The sequence below is a fragment of the Triticum aestivum genome, chromosome 3D (genome assembly GCF_018294505.1).
Source record: "Triticum aestivum cultivar Chinese Spring chromosome 3D, IWGSC CS RefSeq v2.1, whole genome shotgun sequence".
Lineage (NCBI taxonomy): Eukaryota > Viridiplantae > Streptophyta > Magnoliopsida > Poales > Poaceae > Triticum > Triticum aestivum.
This window is the reverse complement of record NC_057802.1, coordinates 289,229,170-289,251,364: the sequence shown is the minus strand read 5'-3', so window position 1 is coordinate 289,251,364 and position 22,195 is coordinate 289,229,170.

Genomic DNA, 22,195 nt, shown 5'->3' with positions numbered 1-22,195 from the left:
CTTCAACTGACGTAGTTGCCACAGAAACATCTTTCTGTGCTGCGCTACTCTCTAGTTGAAGTGAAGGTTCAACAACCTCATCAAGTTCTATCTTCCTCCCACTCAATTCTTTCGAGAGAAACCCTTTCTCGAGAAAGGTCCTATTCCTAGCGACAAACATTTTGCCCTCATATCTGAGATAGAAGGTATACCCAATCGTCTTGTTTGGGTATTCTATGAAGACACAATTTTCCGCTTTGGGTTCGAGCTTTTCTGGCCGAAGCCTATCGACATAAGCATCGTAGCCCCAAACCTTAAGAAACAACAACTTAGGTTTCTTGCCAAACCATAGTTCATACGGTGTCGTCTCCACGGACTTAGATGGTGCCCTATTTAAAGTGGATGTAATTGTCTCTAATGCATAACCCCAAAATGATAGTGGTAGATCGGTAAGAGACATCATAGATCGCACCATATCCAATAGGGTGCGATCACGACGTTCGGACACACCATTACGCTATGGTCTTCTAGGTGGCGTCAACTTTGAAACGATTCCACCTTGTCAGTGATTGCCAAACTCATAACTCAGATACTCTCCCCTTGAACAGATCGTAGGAACTTGATCTTCTTGTTATGATGATTCTCAACTTCACTCTGAAATTGCTTGAACTTTTCAAACGTTTCAGACTTATGCTTCATTAAGTAAATATACCCATATCTACTCAATTCATCGATGAAGGTGAGAAAATAACGATATCCACCGCACGCGTCAACACTCATCGGATCGCACACATAAGCATGTATGATTTCCAACAAGTCACTTGCCCGTTCCATTGTTCCAAAAAACGGGGTTTTAGTCATCTTGCCTATGAGGCATGGTTCGCATGTGTCAGGTGATTCAAAATCAAGTGACTCCAAAAGTCCATTAGCATGGAGGTTCTTCATGCGCTTTACACCAATATGACCTAAGCGGCAGTGCCACAAGAAAGTGGTACTATCATTATCAACTCTACATCTTTTGGCATCAATGTTATGAGCATGTGTATCACTACGACCGAGATTCAATAAACCATTCACATTGGGTGCATGACCATAGAAGGTGTTACTCATGTAAATAGAATAACCATTATTCTCTGACTTAAATGAATAACCGTTTTGCAATAAACATGATCTAATCATGTTCATGCTCAACGCAGACAAAAATGCAAACAACATTTATCTGGGTTTAACACTAATCCCGAAGGTAGAGGGAGCGTGCGATGGTGATCATATCATCCTTGGAAACACTTCCAACACATATCGTCACCTCGCCCTTAGCTAGTCTCCGTTTATTCCGTAGCTTTTGTTTCGAGTTACCAATATTAGCAACTGAACCGGTATCTAATACCCATGTGCTACTAGGAGTACTAGTAAGGCACACATCAATAACACATATATCATATATATATATATATATATATATATATATATATATATATATATATATATATATATATACTTTTGTTGAACTTGCCAGCCTTCTTATCTACCAAGTATTTGAGGCAGTTCCGCTACCAGTGACCTTTCCCCTAATAAAAGCACTTCGTCTCGGGTTTGGGTTCTTGGGTTTCTTTACTAGAGCGGCAACTGGCTTGCCATTCATGAAGTTTCCCTTCTTGCCCTTGCCCTTCTTTCAAACTAGTGGTCTTGTTAACCATCAACACTTGATGCTCCTTCTTGACTTCTACCTTTACGGCCTTAAGCACGACGAACAGCTCCGGGATCAACTTCCCTTGCATGTTATAGTTCATCACGAAGCTCTAGTAGCTTGGTGAAAGTGACTGGAGAACTTTGTTCATCACTCTCTTATCAGGAAGATTAACTCCTACTTGATTCAAGCGATTGAAGTACCCAGACATTCTGAGCACATGCTCACTGGCTGAGCTATTCTCCTCCATCTTGTAGGAAAAGATCTTGTCAGAGTCTCAAACCTCTCAACACGGGCATGAGCCTGAAATACCAATTTCAGCTCTTAGAACATCTCATATGTTCCATGGCGTTCAAAACGCTTTTGGAGCCCTGACTCTAAGCCGCAAAGCATGGCGCACTAAACTATCAGGTAGTCATCAGAACATGTCTGCCAAATGTTCACAACATCCACGGACGACGCCAAAGGGGTTTGCACACCGAGCGGTGCATCAAGGACAGAAGCCTTCTGTGCAGCAGTGAGGACAATCCTCAGACTACGGCCCTAGTCTGCATAATTGCTTACAATATCTTTCAACTTAGTCTTTCTCTAGGAACGTATTAAAACAGGGAGCTAAAGCGTGAGCTATTAATCTACAACATAATTTGCAAAGACAATTTAGACTATGTTCATGATAATTTAAGTTCATCTAATCAAATTGTTTAATGAACTCCCACTCAGATAGACATCCTTCTAGTCATCTAAGTGATACATGATCTGAATAGACTAGGCCGTGTCTGATCATCACGTGAGATGAACTAGTCATCAACGGTGAACATCTCCATGTTGATCGCATCTGCTATACGACTCATGTTCGACATTTCGGTCTCTTGTGTTCCGAGGCCATGTCTGTACATACTAGGCTCGTCAAGTCAACCTAAGTGTTTCGCATGTGTAAATCTGGCTTACACCCGTTGTATGCGAACGTTAGAATCTATCACACCCGATCATCACGTGGTGCTTCGAAACAACGAACCTTCGCAACGGTGCACAGTTAGGGGGGAACACTTATGTAGAAATTTTAGTGAGGGATCATCTTATTTATGCTACCGTTGTTCTAAGCAAATAAGATGTAAACATGACAAACATCACATGCAAATCATAAAGTGACATGATATGGCCAATATCATCTTGCGCCTTTGATCTCCATCTTCGAGGTGCGGCACGATCACCTTCGTCACCGGCATGACACCATGATCTCCATCATCGTGTCTTCATGATGTTGTCTCGCCAACTATTACTTCTATGGCTAACGGTTAGCAATAAAGTAAAGTAATTACATGGCATTTTCATTGGCACGCAGGTCATACAATAAATTAAGACAACTCCTATGGCTCCTGCCGGTTGTCATACTCATCGACATGCAAGTCGTGATTCCTATTACAAGAACATGATCAATCTCATACATCACATATATAATTCATCACATCCTTTTGGCCATATCACATCACATAGCATACCCTCCAAAAATAAGTTAGACGTCCTCTAATTGTTGTTGCATGTTTTACGTGGCTGCTATGGGTTTCTAGCAAGAACGTTTATTACCTACGCAAAAGCCACAACGGTGATATGCCAATTGCTATTTACCCTTCATAAGGACCCTCTTCATCGAATCCGATCCGACTAAAGTGGGAGAGACAGACACCCGCTAGCCACCTTATGCATCGAGTGCATGTCAGTCGGTGGAACCTGTCTCACGTAAGTGTACGTGTAAGGTCGGTCCGGGCCGCTTCATCCCACAATGCCGCCGAATCAAGATAAGACTAGTAATGGTAAGCAAATTGAACAAATCATCACCCACAACTACTTGTGTTCTACACGTGCATAGAATCTACACATAAACTTGGCTCTGATACCACTGTTGGGGAACGTAGTAATAATTCAAAATTTTCCTACGTGTCAGCAAGATCAATCTAGGAGATGCTAGCAATGAGAGGGAGGGAGTGCATCTTCATACCCTTGAAGATCTCTAAGTGGAAGCGTTACAAGAACGCGGTTGATGGAGTCGTACTAGCGGCGATTCAAATCGCGGAAGATCCGATCTAGCACCGAACGGACGGCGCCTCCGCGTTCAACACACGTACACCCGGGGACGTCTCCTCCTTCTTGATCCAGCAAGGGGAGAGGAGAAGTTGAGGGAGAACTCCAGCAGCACGACGGCGTGGTGGCGATGGAGCTCGTGGTTCTCCGGCAGGGCTTCGCCAAGCACTATGGAGGAGGAGGAGGTGTTGGAGGAGGAGAGGGCTGCACCAGGGAAGGGGGTGCGGCTGCCCTCTCTCTCCCTCACTATATATAGGGAGAAGGGGGAGGAAGAGGCGCCCTAGGGTTTCCCTAGGGGAGGGGCCGCGGCCACAGGGGAAACCCTAGATGGGTTTGGGCACACCCACCTCTAGGAAACTTGCCCCCAAGCCGGGAGGGGTGGCTGCCCTTGGGGAGGCGCCCCCACCTCTCCACGTTATGTGAGATGGGGTGGGAGGGGCGTACAACCCCTTAGTGTGCTGATGTGCCCCCTCCCCTTGGCCCATAAGGCCCCCCAACGCTTGTCGGGGCCTCCGAAACCCCTTTTGGACACGCTGGTCGTCACACGGTACCCCCAGAACAATTCCGGACTCCAATACCCTTCATCCAATATATCGATCTTCACCTCCGGACCATTCCGAAGTTCCTCATCACGTCTGAGATCTCATCCGGGACTCTGAACAACCTTCGGTAACCACATACTATTTCCCATAACAACTCTAGCATCACCGAACCTTAAGTGCGTAGACCCTACGGGTTCGGGAACCATGCAGACATGACCGGGACGTTCTCCGGCCAATAACCAACAGCGGGATCTGGATACCCATGTTGGCTCCCACATGTTCCACGATGATCTCATCGGATGAACCACGATGTTGAGGATTCAATCACTCCCGTATTCAATTCCCTTTGTCTATCGGTATGTTACTTGCCCGAGATTCGATCGTCGGTATCCCCATACCTTGTTCAATCTCGTTACCGGCAAGTCTCTTTACTCATTCCCTAACGCATGATCCCATAGCTAACTCCTTAGTCACATTGAGCTCATTATGATGATGCATTACCGAGTGGGCCTAGAGATACCTCTCCGTCATACGGAGTGACAAATCCCAGTCTCGATCGTGCCAACCCAACAGACACTTTTGGAGATACCTGTAGTGCACCTTTATAGTCACGCAGTTACGTTGTGATGTTTGATGCACCCAAAGCACTCCTACAGTATCCGGGAGTTGCACAATCTCATGGTCTAAGGAAACGATACTTGACATTAGAAAAACTCTAGCAAACGAACTACACGATCTTGTGCTATGCTTAGGATTGGGTCTTGTCCATCACATCATTCTCCTAATGATGTGATCCCGTTATCAACGACATCCATTGTCCATGGTCAGGAAACCATGACCATCTATTGATCAACGAGCTAGTCAACTAGAGGCTTACTAGGGACATGTTGTGGTCTATGTATTCACACATGTATTACGGTTTCCGGGCAATACAATTATAGCATGAACAATAGACAATTATCATGAACAAGGAAATATAATAATAACCATTTTATTATTGCCTCTAGGGCATATTTCCAATAGAGTAGGCACTAGAGCTGTCAAGTTTTGGCTTGAAGTACAAGAGCACTTCAACTATTCAGAGTAGAGCATTGGTGGAGTTCATTGCAGAATGGATGCCTGCTCCAGACGAAGAACTATCAGAGATAGTTCTCCCCTGCAAAGAGGCACCTCAGGAGCGGATCATGTATTTTGATGGTGCTTTCTCGCTGCAGGGCGCCGCAGTCGGCGTGCTTCTTGTCGCGCCCACCGGAGACCATCTCAGACATGTGGTTCAAATGCACTTTCCCTAGGAGGGAGCCACCAACAACACTGCTGAGTTGTCAGGACCCCGATTCTAAGTCACATCGATCTAGCCTGTAACACCTCATATCACTTTGCGGCCTCACGCACGGTATTCCCACGGGTGTCGCCTTACCATGGCCCGGGACCGTTTGCGCCTTTTGGCTCACGTATATGATAGTGTCGCTAGCATCCGTATGACAGAGAACCCGGGCCGACATGGCTAGTCGTGAACCCAAAGTGGCACTAACTTACGGGGACAGGCATACATGAATCAACATCGAGCATGTCGGTCAGCAGCGTGTGAATCCGGGCTGTAGCACTGGGCTAACAGGACTCCGGGAACCCGGGCTGTAGCAGGCTAGGCAGGACTCCGGATGTCACCGCGTGACATTTCCCCGAAGGGACAGACACAGGAGCGAAGTGAAACATATGCCGGCCAGTCAAGTGTTCCGGAGCAGTAGTGCTGGGCTAGCAGAACTCCGGTGAACCGGGCTGTAGCGGACTACTATGGCTCATGGAAGCACAAGACTACATTTCCCCATAAGAGAGGCTACCAAGGATAAACAACTAGGTTGTCGGATCCCACACATACCAAGCATTTCAATCATACACGCAATATGCTCGATATGTGTAAATACAACATGGCATCACAACAGAACTCTACGACTCAAGTACTTATTCATTAGGCTCCGAAGAGCCAGATATTACAAACATGGGTCTCATGACCCAACATTCAGAGCATACAAGTCAAACACATGCGGAAGCTTAACATGTCTGAGTACAGACATCTACAAATGAAAAAGGCTGGGAAGCCTGACTATCTACCAGATCCTGCCGAGGGCACAAGATCGTAGCTGAGGTATCAAGCTAAACGTCGAAGTCCACACGGAACTACTAGCGAGACTGACGTCTCTCTGCAAAACATAAAATAAGCAAACGTGAGTACAAATGTACCCAGCAAGACTTACATCAGAACTATCTACATATGCATCGGTATCAACCAAGGGGGTGGTGGAGTTTAACTGCAGCAAGCCAGCTTTGACTCGGTGGCTATCCTGAACTACGACTGCAAGTAACTCTTTTGAGGTGGCGCACACGAGTCCACATATTCACCATATCAATACACCACTATGGATCCGCTCCCGTCTCCCTACGAGAACGCCATCCATAGTACTCACGCTTATCTTGCGCATTTTAGAGTATCCACTTTCACTTCTCGATGAACTGTACATGCAACCCAGAAGTCCTTTACCGCGGACACGGCTATTCGAATAGATCATATTAACCCTGCAGGGGTGTACTTCTACACACACGCTCCCGCCACTTACCACCATGTACACGTCGTGTACCTCGGCAACCTTCAAGCGGAAGCCTGGCGAGGGAGTCGGCCACGACCTGACTAACCACACAAGTCTCTCGTCCAGGTTTATCGCCTATTCGGGTTCCATCCGCAAGGAGATCCGGCCGGGGTGTCGCTCACGGCCCCAAACGATGTGTGCAGGGTTCCCAAGCCCACCTCGACGGACGGAACTATGCTTGGTACACCGTGCCACAGTGCCTAGTCTGTCCAGGTCAAACCTGTACCGGGTGCCACTTGGTAGACTACTAACACTACCTACAAACACTAGAAACTAGTTGCAACTCCTAGACAGAGATCAGGTTGATTAATAAGTCGAGAGAGCTTGGAGCGCCCGGAGCCCAATGTGTGGTAGTAACTGTTCATGGATCACAAACACAGAACTCAGTTCCTGAGGACGGTTTCAATGAGACAACCCACCATGTACTCCTACATGGCCTCTCACCGCTACCTTTACCAAATCGTGTTCACACACTTAGCTCTCACACAGTAGGACATGTTCACAACTTTCCAATTCACTGACCTGACACAACTCTAAGCAATAGCAGGCATGACAAACAGGCATGAATGAGTAGGCACATCAGGGCTCAAACAACTCCTACTCATGCTAGTGGGTTTCATCTATTTACTGTGGCAATGACAGGTCATGCAGAGGAAAGGGGTTCAACTACCGCAGCATGTAACAGATGATTCGTTGTTGTCCTAATGCAATAAAAGAGAGCAGGAGAGAGAGAGAGTGGGATTATATCGGAATGAACAAGGGAGTTTTGCTTGCCTGGCACTTCTGAAGATATTATAGTTCTTCATCGGTGTCATCGATCACAACACCGGAACATCGTCTACTAAGAGGGGGCGGTTACCGGCAAACAGAGAAGGATACAACCAATGCAATGCGACAATATGATGCATGGTCATGACATGTCAAGAATGTTATGATTTACACTAATGCATCTAGCAACAGTTTAAATGAAGTCCATATGAACTAAGGGTTCATATGCAAACTCCATATTTAGCATTTAAAATGTCATTATCATGTTCCACCTATACAGCAGGTATAACTTAGTTTGACATGCATGAAAATGATACAGATGGATAGATTGCATTTTTCTGATCATTTTTCATATATAATTTGTTTCATTTGGAGCTACGGTTGAATTACTATGAATTTTAGAAGTTTTAAACATTTTCTGGAATTTCCTGGATTATTTTAAATCCAGAAAATCAATTACTGCATTAGCATTGCGTCTGGGTGACGTCAGCAGGGTCAACAGGCCGGTCCAGGTCAAACCTGATGGCTGGGACCCACTTGTCAGTGAAACAACTAATTAACAGGGTTAAGTAAATACTAACTAAACTGTCAGTGGGGCCGGGGCCCACATGTCAGTGACTTAGTGTGTTAACTAAAAGTTAATTAGCGCTAAGCTAAAATTAGCAGGGCTCTGGGCCCACCAGTCATTGACCCATGGGAGTGAAACCCCAGGTCAAACAAGGTCAACTCGCCGGCGGTTTGATGCCGGCGACGACAGACGCGGCGGAGGGCTTCAGAAAACGCCCACAGGGCTCGGTTTTGGACGCGGTTTGCGGTTACGGAAAGCTGGGAGTCTCGCGCATCCAACAACGGCAACAGCTCGTGCCAGAGTGGACTAAATTGACGGCGGCGGCAACTTCTGCGGCGGCCGGAGTTCGGGTTTGAGCGGCGCAGGGCTGCGGTGCGCTAGGGGGGAGCTGAGGGGCTGTGAGGCTCTCTGGGAGTGCCCTGAGCACAAGTGCAAGCTCGACTGCCTGGTGCAGCGCCTGTGGCTACGGCGGCGACTTGGTCGGCGACGGCGACTTCGGGCACCACGGGGATCGATGGCTGCGGCATGAATTCGACGAGAGGAGCAGGGGGGAGTGGTCAGGGGCTCACAGCGGAGACGATGGGATGGTCAGCGTGCTCGGGGAAGGCCTGGAGGCGACGAATCCGTCTGTGGCGCCCGGCGGCCGTGGTGATGAGGATGAGCTCGATCCCGGCGTTGTGGTTCTTCCGGGGATGTGGCCGTCGGCTTGGAGACGAAGAGTGATGCAGCGGAGCTTCTGAGGATGGTGGTTTGTCACGGGGGCAACGATGGGCGCGTGTGCGACTGCGGTGGCCGGCGGGGCTCTCTGTTCGGGCGAAGAACGAGGAGGGAGAGGGGAAAATGGCCAGGGGAGAAGGGGGTCAGCACGGGCCTCGTCCACGTCTCTAGGGCGCGGGGTTGGAAGGAAGGAGGCGTCAACACGGCGAAGCAGGAGGTGGCCGCTCGGGCGCGTGCGCTCGATGTCCTACCTCTGCCTACTGGCAGAGGTAGGGGACGACTGGCAGCGACCAGCTGGGCTGGGCCGGCCAGGTAAGTTGGGCCAGGTGAGTTCTTTCTGTTTTGTTCTGTTTGTTTTCCTTTTTCTGTTATTTGTTTTGATTTAGTTTTAAGCACTAAACCATTTTGCTTTCTTCTGATAATTTTGCAAGGACTAAAAGGATTATCCCAAAGCCCCTCACAATTTCTCAGAATTATTGGACACATATTCGATATATAGCAAATATAAATCCAATGCAAATAGTTATTGCATTAGCTTCAAATGCCCAAAATAAATATTTATGAGCTCCTAAAAATATTGGTTTGAATTTTAATTCTGGCCAATATTTTCATAGAGAAACATGAACATTTTCTTGGACCTATTTGAAGCAATTTTTATCTTGGTCTTTTTCAGAAATGATTTCTGAGGCTTTCACATGTCCCCATTTCAATTTTCTGCAAAAATTCAAACATGATGCACACATGAAGCTAGCCTAGTGCAATACGAGAAGCTAGGGATGTGACATGAGTATGAGGGGCTCCTTGCCGGACTCAAGATCGCAATGGAGTTGGGGATCAAGAAGTTGATTATTCGAGGAGACTCTCAACTCGTGGTGAGGCAAGTCAATAAATATTATCAGAGTCCTTTGATGGAGGCATATGTTGAGGAAGTGAGAAAGCTGGAAGATCACTTTGATGGGTTACAAGCAGAGCACATGCCGCGTGCGGAGAATAGCATCGCTGATCACTTGTCAAAATGTGCCACACAAAAGCTCCCTGTGGAACTAGGGACTTTTGTCCTCCATCTAACTTAGCCCTCGGTGTCCCCCTTCAACAATGACCTGAAAAAGGAGAAAGTTGGACTCCGACAAGTATTTCCCAGCAGGGCTTCCCGAAGCCACTGGTAGAGAGGCTTCCGGGGACAACCTCGTTTCGGTTGGTGAGTAGCACCCTCCTACAGGACCCCGGGTTCTTGCGGTCGAGGTGAGCGCTCCCACGAGCGAGGAGGCGCCTTTAGTCCTTGTTGCCGAGCCACTGGCTCCAATTTGGGCACAACACTTAGTCCATTTCCTCCAAACAGGAGACTCCCCGAAGAGAAGAAGCTGAAAAAGTAGCCCGACGGTCCAGTATGTACCAGTTTGTCAACGACACACTATACAGAAAAAGGCCAAATGGCGTGAAATTGAAGTGCATTTGCCGGGAGGATGGACTAAAGATGTTGGCAGAGATACACGGGGGTATGTGCAACTCTCAAATTGGATCAATTGAGCCCTAGTTGGGAAAGCCTTCCGGCAAGGTTTCTATTGGCCCACAGCCCTCTAGGATGCAACTAAGCTAGTCACCAAGTGTGAAGCCTGACAATTCCACTCCAAGAACATTCATCAACTAGCTCAAGCTCTCCAGACAATCCCTTTGTCCTGGCCATTCTCATTATGGGGGCTCGACATGTTGGGCCTCTTGCCCCGTGCTGTCGGGGGCTTTGAATTCTTGTACATACCAATCGAAAAGTTTACAAACTGGCTTGAGGTGGAGCCGGTGAGGAAGGTGACCGCACAATCATCTGTCAAGTTCTTGAAAGGATTGGTGTGCCATTTTGGAGTACCTAACAGAGTGATAACCGGTAAGGGCACCCAGTTCACAAGCCGCACCTTTATGCAGTACATCCAATGCCTTGGGAGCAAGGTCTCCTTCGCCTTTGTCGCTCACCCACGGAGCAATGGGCAAGTTGAGAGGATGAACGCTGAAGTGCTGCTAGGGCTCAAGACAAGAAGTTCTGATAAGTTGCAAAAATGCGGCAGGTGCTGGATTAACGAGCTGCCGGTGGTTCTTTGGTCCCTCCGGACGACACCAAATCGAGCTACCGGTCAGACCCCCTTCTCCCTAGTATATGGGGCAGAAGCAATGTTCCCCAAAGAACTCATATACAGGTCACCTCGAGTACTTGCCTACGACGAAGTAGAGCAAGAGCAGCTACGGCATGAAAACGCCGTGCTCCTCGAGGAAGATCGTCTCCGTACCGCTATGCGCGCTGCACGCTACCAGCAAGCCCCGCGCCGCTATCACAGCTACAAGGTGCATGCCCGGAGCCTTGAGGAAGGCGAGCTTGTCCTTAGGCGCGTTCAGTCCGCCAAGGGTACCAACAACTTGATGCCGAAGTGGGAAGGCCCATACCGGGTAGTACAAAGTCACCAGGTCCGAAGTAGTCCGGCCGGAGACCGAACATGGCATCCAAATGCTCAACTCATGTAATATTGAGAATCTTCATAAGTTCTACCATAAGGCTCGGCTACCGGGCTCAGTCCCCGGCAACCACCTTTTGTACAAGCCTTGCCAATGTGCATGTAACCCTTTGTACAAAGCCAGGGCGCAGACCCTGTGCAAAGAAAATAAAATGAAGCACTGGCGCCTAGACTTGCATGCATATTTTCTTAAAATATGATGTTGCCATGATAACAAACTATTTCATAAAGATTGTATATTGTTGTTTTCTCCCCTGTACTATCAACAGGGTCCTTGCTGCGGATGACCTCCCCAAAGGGAAGAAATGAGAACGGCCTAGCATATCAGTCCCCGACAGCTCTTTCTTGTCAGAACGATAAGAAGGGCAGCCAAAGCAGATAAGTTTACCTTGCCATCCATGTTATGTTCAGAGTATGAAAGACTTATGCCACTACTGCAGGATGCTGCTAATGCGACACTACGATCAGAGACCCTTTGACAAAACTGTATGCGATGCATTAATTGCAAACGGTGATGTAAAAAACCGTCAAAAAAGAAGCAAAATGTTTGCGATGGCAGAGACATCAAACACGGTTCAGATTTTAGTTGTGTGTGCGATGCAGGGCATATAGTTGATCCATATGAACTGTTTGCAATGAGAAAAAACAACAGAAATGGGCAACCATATCAAGGTGTCTGCAATATACGACATACAGTTCGCTCAGCTGAACTGTTTGCTATTAGGGAGTGCGACAAAAACGGTTAGCCAGATCAAGGTGTGTGTGATATACGGCATACGGTTCACTCAGACGAACTATTTTCGATTAGGGAACACAACAGAAATGGTTCAACTTAACAAGATGTGTGTGATATGTGGCATACAACTCACATAGACGAACTGTTTGCGATGAGCCAAAATAATACAAACGAGTCATGTAAACAAGATGTTTGTGATACGCGGCAAACATCCCACTCAGATGAACTATTTGCGATGAGAAATTATAACACATACGGTTACTACAGTTAATTCATGTGCGATTTTGTATGTGCAAAAAACTTTGAAAAATGCAAACTAGTCGCTTGCGGTGGCTAGGAGTATCGCACACGATGCATCTGCGAATACTCGTGTGCGATGATTAGTAAGTTACACATACGTTTCCTTATGTTAACACATGTGTGAATTTATAATATGGACAATTAATATGCAAATGCCTTCTGGACATCGGTGTTGATCGCCACATCCAAAACATGGACATCCTCTACTCTACCGCTCTACAGGATGCACGCTTAAACTCAATGAGCCGTGTACAATACTAATACTTTCCATGAAAATTTAAGAACTTGGCTAATAGCATTTGAGTAACATATATATAGTGGTTACACTATTCGACAAAAGGAGGATCATCGTAACACAATTTTGACAACCATATGGTCCATATCTACATACTTAACATAGTAACAACTATCACATTTTAAGAGGCTGAGGGCCAACAACCATATGGTCCATATCTACATACTTAACATAGTAACAGCTAGCACATTTTAAGAGGCTGAAGGCCAACAACCACAACTATCCGCTGGAAGCAGCTTGATCACGGCGACTCGACATCTCGTCAATGAAAAGGAAGAACCCTCCTATGCCTTGGTAGAGCATGAGTAGACCAGTGTCTCCAATTTTCCAATATGGATGCATTGCCACGACAAGCAAGAACTTGTTAATTTGAATGGTTCCATTTCTGCGAGAAATGCAGTACCTTGCAATCACTTTGGCGTTATTAGCAGGCACAAGTGTAATTCGACCACGCCGGTAAATCGATCCAGGAACAGCTACAACGGGCAATTTCTGTTGAAATGTAGAATAAAAAATAATTGTAACATATCGTTGAAGATATATATAGTTTATGAGCATCAACATAAAATAAGACTTTGTACCAACATTTTGTGCACACAATTGGTCTTGTTCAATGTGTGCACCATAGGTATAATTAATCCCATCCAAAATCCAGCTTTCATACACTGTGCTATCTTTGCCAGATTATCAACCATTTTATGACATGCTTCAAGTCCTTCCAGTGAAATTTTGTATGCTTAGTAACATACAGATCGTTAACTATGCATCCAAGATATCCTGCTTAAAAGGTGGAAAGGTATTATTTATTCAGAACATGGCAGAAGAATATATAGTGCGCATAAATTGGTAAATAGAATTTGTTAGTGCCTAGGAATGGAGTCAGAAAATGAAATCACAATTGGTTTCTTAAATAGTGATCAATTAGTCAGAACAAATACCCCCATTTTGCTAAGTAATATGCCAACATGGAAAAAGTTGAAAGGACACTGACCTCGATCAGACTTTGATCGGCTGATGACGTTGGGGAAGTAAACATCCCTATTAATTAGACCAGGCTGTGGTGCACGCACTAGAATTTTATTGCCAGCTTTCAGTTCATAACACTTAGACATTTTTCTCCAAAGGTCCGCATCAAAATAGGAGTGACCATCTTTATCAAGTTTTATGCTAATTGTCATTGTAAATCCATGCTGCATTGTCAATATGACATCCATGGAGTCATCAACAAAGGAAAGCCCAAGATTTCCTTCTACTCCTGTTCTTCAAAGCAAGGGATGTACTGCTTGAAATGAAAATTAAGATCGTAAATTAGATATATTGAAATAACAAAGCAAGATGCAAATATGGGAGTAACTGAAAGGACAGATCAATATATAGCTGAAAGCAAGGTACAAAAATATATAATTAAAAATAGATAATGTAACAAAGATTTGATGCAAATATGAGAGTAACTGAATGAACAATAATCATAAATTTGCCTAATATAGGGGGAAAATCGGCTTCGACATGTTGGCTGCACGTGGCACCGTACCTTTTATCCAAATGTAGCAATAGACGGGATATGTTCACAAATTTAGGCCATGCCGACCGTGATAGGGTGAGATTGAACATACCGAGAGCTCCCTGAAGTCATCCGGAATGGTGAGATAGAACTTTGTTTCTGACTGGCTGCAACCACACTTGCCCGATTTGTGCTCGCATTGCGGACACATGAATGAAAACCCTCGAATCAGCTAGAAGAAAAATGAATCCACAACGATTTCCGTTGATTGATTAACAGCGATGGACGGACTGCGGTGAGAGATGAGTGAAATTTTGCTAAATCGATTACCTTCTCCATGAGAAAAATCCCCGGCCCAATCCCGCAGAAAACCCCAATCGACCAGAGTCTAGAATGTCGGTGCAAGTCAGTGCAGATAGGCGGAGGCAAGCAGTAGGGGTGGAATCCCGTGCCCTTTGGAGTGCGACCTCCGCCCGCCGCCGACGGCCGTCGAGCTTAGGGTGGCCGCCACGATAGAAGTTGATGAGATGCAGAGTTGCGGAGGATTCTGCGGCAAGTGGGTGGGGACAAAGTCGGCGAGGGTTTTCTTTTTCCTTTTGCATGTCTGGGTGAACACACACGGTTCACAGAGGCGATGGTGATGAATTGTGTGCGATAGTAAATCACCGAGATTGAAGGGGAATCCAAATTTCCTTTGTCTTTTGTACATGAGTTTTTTTTCTATGATGAACATAAACCCTGCAAATCACTGTGTTCCAACTTGGCAGTTTTCCGGGTTCATTTACCATATTTAGGGGATTGTGTGCATTTTCTAGGCATTAATGCACATAATTCAAATTCAAACAATCGGTGCATGAAAAGGTGCACGAGAACGGCTGGAAAAACCATGCTCGTGATATTTAGTAAAGTCTCATGCCTTTTACAAGGGATGGGTAGAAATTTCATGGAAATATGGGGCAATAGTCAACCACAAACACGTCGTTTATTGGTTTTTCAACTGTAGAAAAATGAAACACATGCTTGAAAAACATGACGGCTGGCATGGTGCCATGGTATGGCCTCACCATGCCCTGGTAAAAATTTGAGAAGGTTTGACATATGTCGTCGTGCACGCCCTTCATAAACCGAACCATCACCGTGGAAGTTTCATGGTATCGAGGGGAAAATCACCAAGTTTGAAGGAGCCGGGAATCCAAATTTCCTTTCTAGTTTGTCACTCAGTTTTTTCTACAATCAACATACCCTCTCCAACGCAACATGTTCAAATTTGGCATTTTTCTGGGCTCATTTACCATATTTAGGGGATTATGTGCATTTTCTAGGCATTAATCCACATAATTCAAATTCGAACAATCGATGCATGAAAAGGTGCACAAGAACGGTCTGGAAAACCATGCTCGTGGTATTTAGTAAATTCTCATGCCTTTTACAAGGAATGGGCAGAGATTTCAAGGAAATGTGTGGCAATAGTCTACCACAAACGTGTCGTTTACTGGGTTATCAACTATAGAAAAATGAAATACGTGCTTGAAAAACATGATGCCTGGCATGGTGCCATGGTATGGCTTCACTATGCCCTGGTAAAAAACTGAGAAGGTTTGGTTTATGTCATCACGCACATCCTTCATAAATCGAACCATCACTGGGGAAGTTTCATGGTTTCGAGGGGGAAATCACCAAGATTGAAAGGGAATCCAAATTTCCGTCCTAGTTTGTCATTCAATTCTTTTCCAATGATCAACATACCCCCGCCAATGCAACGTGTTCAAATTTGGCATTTTCCCGGGCTCATTTATCATATTTGGGGGATTATGTGCATTTTCTAGGCATTAATGCACATAATTCAAATTTGAACAATCGATGCATGAAAAGGTGCACGAGAACGATTTGGAAAACCATGCTCGTGCTATTTAGTAATTTCTCATGCCTTTTACAAGGAATGGGCAGAGATTTCAACGAAATGTGTGGCCATAGTCAACCACTAGCGTGTCGTTTACTGGGTCAACAAATACAAAAAAATAAATACATGCTTGGAAAACATAACGCCTGGCGTGGTGCCATGGTATGGCCTCACCGTGCCCTAGTAAAATTTTGAGAATGTTTGCCTTATGTCTTCATGCACGCCTTTCATAAGGAATGGGCAGAGATTTCAACGAAATGTGTGGCCATAGTCAACCACTAGCGCATCGTTTACTGGGTTAACAAATACAAAAAAATAAATACATGCTTGGAAAACATAACGCCTGGCGTGGTGCCATGGTATGGCCTCACCATGCCCTAATAAAAATTTGAGAATGTTTGCCTTATGTCTTCATGCACGCCTTTCATAAATCGAACCATCACCGAGGAAGTTTCATGGTTTCAAGGGGAAATCACCAAGATTGAAGGGAATCCAAAATTTCTTTGTCCTTTGTCCATGAGTTTTTTTCTATGATGAACATACACCCTGCAAATCACCGTGTTCAAATTTGGCACTTTAGGGGATTATGTGCATTTTCTAGGCATTAATGCACATAATTCAAGTTCAAACAATCGGTGCATGAAAGGGTGCACAAGAACGGCCTGGAAAACCATGTTCGTGCCATATAGTAAATTCGCATGCCTTTTACATGGAATAGTCAGATATTTCGATGAAATGTGTGGCAATAGTCAATCAGAAACGTTTGTTTATTGGGTTTTCAACTATAGAAAAATGAAATAAATGCTTGAGAAACATGACGCCTGGCATGGTGCCATGGTATGGCCTCACCATGCCCTGGTAAAAATCAGATCTATCCATCTGTACCATTTTCATGCATGTTAGAACAACTTATAGCTGCTGTTTAGGACCAATCATATAAATGGCATTTGAATATCCACATATGGAGTTTGAATTTGAATCTTGGATTCAAACCAACTCCATTTAACTTATTGCTAGTTGCATTAGCTCAGATCACAACATATTTACATGTCATGATCATGCATCATATTGTGCATTGCATTGATTGTGTTCCTCCTCTGTTGCTGGTGGTTGTTCCCTCTCAATAGACGTGTTCCGACGATGAGTTCGATGACACCGATGAAGAGCTATACTATCTTCAGAAGTGCCAGGCAAGCAAAACCCCCTTGTTCATTTCGATACAATCCCAGTCTCTCGCACCTGCTCTCTTTTATTGCATTAGGACAACAACGATTCATCTGTTACATGCTGCGGTAGTTGAACCCCTTTTCCTCTGCATGACCTGTCATTGGCACAGTAAATAGATGAAACCCACTAGCATGATGTAACACCCACGATGCGGCTATATCTCCCATGTGTCGAGGCACGACTTAGAGGCATAACTGCACTGTAGGTATTGTCGCAAGAAGGGTCATCTTCACACAATCCCATGTAATGAACAAGAATGGGATAACGAGAGTTGGCTTACAATCGCCACTTCACACAATCCCATGTAATGAACAAGAATGAACAAGAATGGGATAACGAAAGCATATATGGTGGCTAACATACGCAAATGAGAGCGAGAAGAGAAGCAACGCAACGGTCGCGAAGCTAGAAATGATCAAGAAGTGATCCTGAAACTACTTATGTTCATACATAACTCAGACCGTGTTCACTTCCCGGACTCCGCCGAAAAGAGACCATCACGGCTACACACACGGTCGATGTATTTTAATTAGATCAAGTGCCAAGTTCTCTACAACCGGACATTAACAAATTCCCATCTGCCTCATAACCGCGGGCACGGCTTTCGAAAGATAATACCCTGCAGGGGTGTCCCAACTTAGCCCATTATAAGCTCTCACGGTCAACGAAGGATAAACCTTCTCCCGGGAAGACCCGATCAGTCTCGGAATCCCGGTTTACAAGACATTTCGACAATGGTAAAACAAGACCAGCAAAGCCGCCCGAATGTGCCGACAAATCCCGATAGGAGCTGCACATATCTCGTTCTTAGGGCACACCGGATGAACACTACGTACAACTAAAACCAGCCCTCGAGTTTCCCCGAGGTGGCGCTGCAAGTGGCTCTAGTTTGGACCAGCACTCAGAGGAGCACTAGCCCGGGGGGGGTTTAAATAAGATGACCCTCGGGCTCGCGAAAACCCAAGGGAAAAAGGCTTAGGTAGACAAATGTAAAACCAAGGTTGGGCCTTGCTGGAGGAGTTTTTTTCAAGGCGAACTATCAAGGGGGTCCCATAAATCACCCAACCGCGTAAGGAGCGCAAACTCAAGGAACATAACACCGGTATGACCGAAAACTAGGGCGGCAAGAGTGGAACAAAACACCAGGCATAAGGCCGAGCCTTCCACCCTTTACCAAATATATAGATGCATTAATTAAATAAAAGATATTGTGATATGCCAAAATATCCATGTTCCAACATGGAATCAACTTCAACTTCACCTTCAACTAGCAACGCTATAAGAGGGCTGAGAAAAAGCGGTAACTTAGCCAAACAACGGTTTGCTAGGAAAGGTGGGTTAGGGGCTTGACAAACGGACGTAGTCGAACGAATCCTCACAACTCCGGAACGAAACCGAAGCTAACGAGAGACGTAAACCGGAAAGAAGCAAACAACATGGTAAACAACCAACACATAAGCATGGCATGATGCGCAACCAAGTATGATGCATGTCCGGTTTAATAAGGCATGGCATGGCAAAGTGCAACAAACAATACTACAAGTTAAGTGGAGCTCAATATGCAAAGAGTTGCATATTGACCAAACATCACATTCAAGTTATTTAGTTTGCTCTCGATTAGGAACAAGACAAGATTAAATGTTGGTTAACATGGCAAGAGGTGAAGCATAATAATACTACCTATCTAGGCAAGTTTAAAAGAGGCCGGAACAACAAACAACAATTCCGGAAAATCCCCATATGCATATTTCGAATTTGGTACTGTTCTGCCCTAAACACAATTTTAATGTTGTTAAACAGCAAAATAAAGTGCACTATGTTAAACTAGGAATTTTTCTACCCCATTTACATATAAAGTTTATTAAATTTGGAGCTACGGTTATTTAGTTATGAAATAAAGCATTTTACCATGGCATTTATGCAAAATTAAACAAACAGCAAGTTTAGACATTTTAAACATGGATGAAAGTTGCATATTATGAAACTAGACAGAATTCTAAACATTTTTCATATATAAAACATTTACCTATGATGCATGGTTAATTAGTTATTAGATGCATGAACACTAGGGGTTTTTCTGAAAAACTGCACTCTCTGGATAAATAGCAAATTCGCAGAACAGGGAAAAAAACATGACACGGGCCAAATCTGGTGCATGATGGGCCAACGGAGAGGAGGGGCTGGGCGGCTGCTCATATCGGGCCAAAACTGGTCGGGCCGGCTGGACGCAGGCGCTAGGCCTTGCTGCAGAGGTCAACGGACGGCGCGGGCGTTCGTCGTCTCGTTTCTGAATCAGGGGATCGAGCAGTGGGGGTCGAAGGCAGGCAGCGGCGCAGCTGCACAGGCAAGGGCGCGATGCAGGAGGCGTCGGCAGCGGGACTTGGCGCGGGGTGGCTCGAGGTGGCTGACGACGGGGATCCTCTGGATCTCGAGCTGGACGAGGGGAGCGACCTGCTTCTGTCCAAAGAGAAAAGATGGAGAGCAGGGGAGGTCAGAGTGGCTAGAGAGAGAGAGAGAGAGAATCCGGGCGTGCAGCGGCGAGGTCTCACCGGCGAGGGGTGCCGGGCGCCCAGCGGGCAAAGCCGCAGGGCAGTAGCTGCAGAAGACGGTGGCGATGGGATCTTGAGGCCGAGCCCAGGCCATGGCGGCTTCCTTCCGTTCCCTGACAGAAATGAGTCAGAGAGAGATGTGAGAGAGAGAAGCACGGGGAGGAAGGGAGACAGGGGAGGAGTTGAGCGGGACGAGGCCGGTCCTGGTTCTGCTGGTGCTCGTCAGCGTCAGCTTGCCAGCCGGCGCGGCGAGGCGTTGCTCAAGGGGACGGGGTTGCCTCGATCCAGATCGGGGCGGTTGCTGGCGATGGGGGGAGCCGCGGGGCTGCGGGAGGCTCTCTGGGCCGTCGGATAGGAGATCTGGCGGTCCAGATCAGGTGGGGTTTGGCTGGTGGATCTAGCCAAGTGGAGGCAGGGGACTAGGTGCGTGCGGATTGCGAGGAGAGCGGCGGCGGCTGCGGGATTGGAGGGAGTTGGTCTGCCTAGGGTTTAGGTTAACTAGAAATGGAATAGGGGAGGCCCCTATATATAGCAGGTGGATGATAAGAGGGAGTATGAGGGTAATTTGGACTCTCCGATTATAATCGAACGGCCCGGGACAATTAGGTTAGGGTAGATCAAATAAGAAACCAAAAATATTTAGCGGATTATCCGAATCCAACGGTGATGACTGCCCGGGTCTGGTTCGGAGAAGTTTTGGACGCGCACGCTAGGGGTTTTGAGAGAGATAGACAAGGACAAAGGGCCGACAAAAGATAAATGGAGACAAAGAGAGAAGCGGCAACTACGAACGTCTACGAGTTTTAAGAAAACATGCGGATGCAATGCGGATGATGCGATGATGAATCCAGCAAACAAATAAATACACACAACGATAACGAACAACATGGAAGGCGTCTGGAGCGTCGGTCTCGGGGCGTTACACATGAGTAGGAGTTGTTGGAGCCCTGATGTGCCTACTCGTTCATGCTTGTTTGTCAAGCCTGCTACTGCTTAGAGTTGAGTCAGGTCTGATTCATCGGGGATGAATTGGAATGGTGATGAACATGTCCTACTATGTGTGAGCTAAGTGTGTGAACACGATTTGGAAAAGGTAGCGGTGAGAGGCCATGTAGGAGTACATGGTGGGTTGTCTCAATGAAACCGTCCTCAGGAACTGAGTTCTGTGTTTGTGATCCATGAACAGCTACTACCACGCGTTGGGCCCAAAACCAATGGACCCTCTCGACTTATTAACCGCCCCTCTCCTCTGTCCGGGAGTTGCAAGTAGTTTCTGGTGTTTGTAGTATGTTCGAGGCCGTGCGCAGTGCTGACCCGAGGGGTGGGTTGTGATGCGGTAGGCACGTGGCACAATGTACCAGGAAGCCCGTTTGGTGCCTCGAGAACCCTACACACATCGTTCGGGGCCGTATGTGGAAACCTCGACCAGACTCCCTACGGATGGAACCTGAATAGGCGATAAACCTGGACTAGGGACTTGTGTGGTTAGTCAGGTCATGGCCGACACCCTCGCTAGGCTTCCGCTTGAAGGTTTCTGAGATACATAACATGTGTGAAGAAGTACACCCCTGCAGGGTTAACATCATCTATTCAAATAGCCGCGTCCGTGGTGTCGGATGTGGGGTTCCGGCAAACCCTCAAGGTTCGAACACTGGGGTGCGCGCGAAGTCTTTCCCTCCTGCCGATCTACGCCCTAGCTTGCTAAGATCTCGCGGACGAACTCGACAAACTCGCAACACAAAGATACACGAGGTTTATACTGGTTCGGGCCACCGTTGTGGTGTAATACCCTACTCCAGTGTGGTGGTGGTGGTGGATTGCCTCTAGGGCTGATGATGAACAGTACAAGGGAAGAACAGCCTCCTGAGGTTGAGGTGTTCTTGTGGCTAGGGTAGGCTCTCGATCCGATTGGATCAAGCTAAGATGAGATGCCTCTACTGTGGTGGCTAGCTCTACTTATATAGGCCCTGGTCCTCTTCCCAAATATTGAGCGGGAAGGGAGCCAACAACGGCGGGCAAATTTGAAGGGGGACAGCTAGTACAAGCTATCCTGACAAAAGTGGTCTTCGCCTGCGAAAGGCTCTGGTGGTGACGTCGTCTTGGGCTCCACGATGACCTCCGTCTTGCCGTCCTCCTGGTCTTGGTCTCGTTGCACCAATATAGCAACCTTTGCCTGATGCCTCGGTACTCCTCGCCTGCGCTGGCCT